The sequence below is a fragment of the Chiloscyllium plagiosum genome, chromosome 16 (assembly GCF_004010195.1).
Source record: "Chiloscyllium plagiosum isolate BGI_BamShark_2017 chromosome 16, ASM401019v2, whole genome shotgun sequence".
In the NCBI taxonomy this organism is placed as follows: domain Eukaryota; kingdom Metazoa; phylum Chordata; class Chondrichthyes; order Orectolobiformes; family Hemiscylliidae; genus Chiloscyllium; species Chiloscyllium plagiosum.
The window spans coordinates 65,649,925-65,654,697 of record NC_057725.1 but is presented as its reverse complement, the minus strand read 5'-3'; the positions used below and the strand labels follow the sequence as shown (position 1 = coordinate 65,654,697).

The window sequence follows — 4,773 nt, the reverse complement described above, 5'->3', positions numbered from 1 at the left end:
TAGGTACTGGTCACAGTATGGGATGGGAAGGATACAAGCTGGTTGGATACAGTCACCTTTTCCACCTTCTTGTCTAGGATTTGCTTCATGAGCTTGCACAGGTTGTTAAACTTGGCTCAATCATCTTCATGCTTCTTTTCATCATCATCCTCAGGCAGTTCAAGACCCTTCTTTGTGATAGAGATAAGCTGCTTACTGTGAGAGGTAATTTCGGTTTAAACTTTAAGATGTGCCTTGACCACAGACTGATCTATAATAAAAGACAAAACTTTTGATCTTCATGCTTCTTTTCATCATCATCCTCAGGCAGTTCAAGACCCTTCTTTGTTTTTCGTTTCTAACACTTACCATCAAACTCCTTCACCTGCTGCACTCAATATTTGTCAAAAAGCATTGTCACGTAAACCACCTCAAAGTCCCACTTCCTCACAGGCTCCATAAAGGCAGAATTAGCTGCTAAATCTTGATTTTCACCAGTTATGTAGCAGATACACTTCTGGTTCTCCTTCATGCAGAGACAAAGTCTGCCACTGGAGTGAGTTCATCTCCACATTGCGAGGTGTGACAATATAGCAGTTCGGGCAGCTTCTTGCAATTCTGGCGGTCCGCATGAATACAATGCATGAGATTCTTGGAGAACTGGAGGTAATTGGATTTTAAGTAAATTGATCAGATGAAGGAGCGTCGCTCCGAAAGCTAGTGTGCTTCCAATTAAACCTGTTGGACTATAACCTGGTGTTGTGTGATTTTTAACTTTGTATACCCCAGTCCAACACCGGCATCTCTGAATCATTTAATATATGATGACTTTAGGCCAGATGCATATGGATACAAATGCTGAGAATAATTTAAAAGATGTAAGCAGAAAACATGGAAATAAGCAACAGGATAGGCAGCATTTGTGGAGAGTAAAACATTGGCTTGAACCATCTGAACATTGACAATGACAAGCAGATTGCTGCTGCACTTATAAATGTTGCCACCTGAAGCTGCTGTGCATTTCTTCCAGTGTCTTCTGATCCTAGTTTACACAAAAATGTAATATGGTCAAGCAACCACAGGCCCAAAATCAGTCTTTCTAAATTGATACATAGCTGGAGAAATTGTCTCTGACAGGAAAGTGGCCAAACTAAACAACAGCTATAGCTACAGCTAACTGTGGAAACCAAAGTCAGAGGTCACAAAGATTCAGGGGAAACCAGTTACAGTACAACCAACCCAAGGATTGTGCATTGGAGAAGTATTATGCAGACATTCTGGGACCAGTGGCTACCTCCAGCCAGTGCCTGAGGTCGTGGACTTTACACCTTCCCAGCATGGCAACAGTGAAGGGTTTATAACTGTACTGATAGATGAGCTGTTTAAGTGTCTGGGTGGGTAGCTGGTTAGAAAATGGTCAGGCTGGGAGGGTTAGTGGTTTGAGAGTAATGAGGAGGGGAAGTCAGGGTAGGAAGGATAGTCAGGTGAAGTTGTGGGAATAGTCAGGTTGGGTTGGATCCACTAACAACTGAAAGAATTGAACTTGATGTTGATTTACCAGATTTAAATTCATGTTAACTGATTCTGATATAATTGATTTTAAGTAAATTGTAATGTTTTATTTTTCCCTTTTTGGCTGAATGTGTTCTCCAAACCATTCCCCCTGAGTTTTGTATGTACTGTAATGAACTGTACATTATTTTAATTGTAAAGAATTGCTGTGGACTATTGTAAATTGGATTTCATAAATAGGGAAACATGCAGCTAGGAGGTCCTCTGAAGACCTTCTCATGCTTGTGCTGCCACCTAGCCCCGAAGTTTCCATGGTTTTACTCCTGTTCATCCACTGACTTCAGTCCCGGCACCCCCCATCCATTAACACACCAGTTCCTGTTCCCAACCTCGGTTCTTATCTTTAAACTCTCCAGTATCCACATCTCCCTTAACTCCTCTTCTGAATTTGAAGTGATGTTTTGGGCCTTGCCTTGTGTCAGAAATTGGTCAGTGCTAGTAGTTCTGCCTGGACTAACCATATTCTGCATCTAGGCAAGTGTAATTTTAACATGTATGGAAGGATCCAAATTGGTGGCGACCCAGCAAGTCTGAGTCTACAGTTCTCCTCCCAAGACTTGGGCAAAGTGAGCCACCCGCCTCCACCACACTCACCAAATCATTTAAAATAGCTTTTACTTAATATAATTAGTATCTTAGTATTGAATTTAACAATTTAATCTCCAGTAAAAATGACTAAAGGGAAGGGAACCCGCAGCTCTCAGCAAGCAGGAACCCCTCCCCCACCCTCTCCAGCTGCAGCAGAGGCATCCGCAGCCGCCCCGGGGGACTTACCTACAGTGGCGAGCCTTGTGGAAATAACTTGACGCGAAGATCGACACCTTCATCGAAGAGTCCCGGAGCAGATGGAATTCGCTCTCGGTCGCGCTGCAAAAGCACGACCGAGACATTAAGGAAATCGAGCGCCGAGTCGGAGGAGCGGAGCTAAAGGCCGCGACCTCCGAAACTACAGCACAATCGGCCGTGGATCGGGTCCGGACTCTCGAACAGTGAGTCCGGACCTTAGAGAACCACATTGACGACCTCGAGAATCGAGGTCGTCGAAAAAATATTCGTCAGATACTCCTAGAAGCCTCCACAAATCTTGGAAAAGATCCCCGAGCCATGATCTATAAAGGATCCAAGATCATGTTATTCCAGGACTTTTCCCCAGCTCTGGTCCGAAAGAGGAAGGCGTTCGAGGAGGCGAAGTAGTGTTTAAGGGACTTAAATATTCAGTACTCCTTGCACTACCCAGCGACGCTACGCTTTAACCATGAAGGATCCGTGTATAACTTCAGATCTCCAGAAAAGGCCAAGGAATTTTTGGACTCTCTTAGATAAATTGTAACAGTTAATTGATGTTGTTTTGCTCTCTCCCCAGTCCGGTTTACACACTTTTGTTATATTAATCCCTTTCTTTACCTTCCCTTAATATTATCTTCGGGGAGTGGGGAGAGGGGTTTATTTATTTGTTCTCTACTTATCGATTTTCTCTCCCTTTTCTTTATATATATATATATATACGTACATATAGGCCGGGGGGTCTAGTTAATGTTGGTGGGGGGAGGTGGTTACCTTATACTATTTTATTTCTGTCTTTAGGAGCGGGGTTGTTTTCCCCTGTTAATTTTGTTACTATATTTAATTATTACTTGTTGAGGCTGTAATTTTATAATTATATATGTTTATACATGGTATTAACATTACCAAATATATCCAGGTGTTGGTGTGGGTTGGGGGGTGGGGGTAGGGTGCTCACTGTTAACTCTAGCTCTGTAGTATATTTTCTTCATCCTATCGTGGGGCACCTGGGTCAAGGGTGGAGCATTGGTTGGGAGAGGATATGATGGACTTTTGGAAAGGAAGTGATGCCCCCTGGGAACAAGGGGGGAAATCCCCATTTAAATACATTTTTTTTATTTAGAAATAGTTTTTTATTATATTGATGTGAGTGTATTAAAGAGCCTTTATTTTTGTGGATTTTATATGCTCTATGCTCGGGATGTTCTGGATAGAGTTTCCCCTCCCAAGGGGTCTCAGATTTGCACGGACAATTATGGTTGATCAGTCGGTTAAATGGTGCACCTGGAATGTCAAGGGGAGTAATTCACCAGTCAAAAGGAAGAAAATATTATCAAAGCTCGTCATACAATTATAGGGGGAGATTTTAATTGTATTATGGATCCGGAAATAGATAGGATTCCCAAGAGTACTGCAGGAGTATCTCCCAGATCTAGACAATTGTTGGATCTGAACAAGGAATTAGGATTAGTAGATGTATGGAGATGTCTTCATCCACAGGACAGAGATTTTTCTTTTTACTCCAATCCACATAAATGTCATACCAGAATTGATTTGTTTTTTACCCCCTCGATTTTTTAAAATTCCATATCATCCTGTAAATTAGGCAGTACAGCAATTTCCGATCACGCCGCTGTATATATGGAAATCAAGGTGAGGAACAATGAGACATCCCCCCGGCATTGGCGTATGGACCCTTTCCTGATGAAAGATAGTAAATTTGTAAGGTACTTCTCTCAAGAATTTAAAACTTTTTTAGAAATTAATTCAGGTATGGCTAGCAACCCATCAATGATGTGGGAGAACATCAAAGCTTACGCGCAAGGTTTGATCATCTCATACTCAGCGACTCAGAAAAAAATTAAAGGGAGAACAACAGTGTCTGCTCGAAGCAAAGAAAAAGAAGGCCCCTCAAACTATCACGTCTATCAAGGAAAGTATGGGTATTTTGACTCATGATCATAAAAGGATTAACGCAATTATTAGAAAATTTTATTCTGATTTATATAAATCGCAGGATTGTGAAGACAGGACTAGGAGGATGCAATCATTTTTTAAAAATTTGACCTTTCCGGACCTAACTTCGGAACAGGTATCGGTCTTGAATGTTCCCCTAACAATCCAAGAAATACTTGACGCAATCAGGCCACTTCAGAGCGGTAAGGAACCTGGCCCAGATGGCTTTAAAGCTGAATTCTATAAAGAATTTACAGGGATATTGGCTGGTCCACTTATGGACATGTATAACTACTCATACAGTCAGGGCTGTCTCCCGCCTTCGTTGAAAGAGGCAAATATCTCTCTTATCCTTAAAAAAGGAAAAGACCCAGAAGATTGCGCGTCATACAGACCAATATCCTTGCTAAATGTAGATTTTAAAATCCTCTTTAAAATGTTAGCATTGAGGCTAGAAAGGGTATTGCCACATATCATAAAGGA

The 4,773-nt window shown here is 41.7% G+C and overlaps 1 pseudogene; it reads right to left on the bottom strand.

Annotated features, from left to right (window-relative positions):
- Positions 1-4,773, bottom strand: part of LOC122558117 — a 10,418-nt pseudogene that overhangs the window by 2,272 nt on the left and 3,373 nt on the right.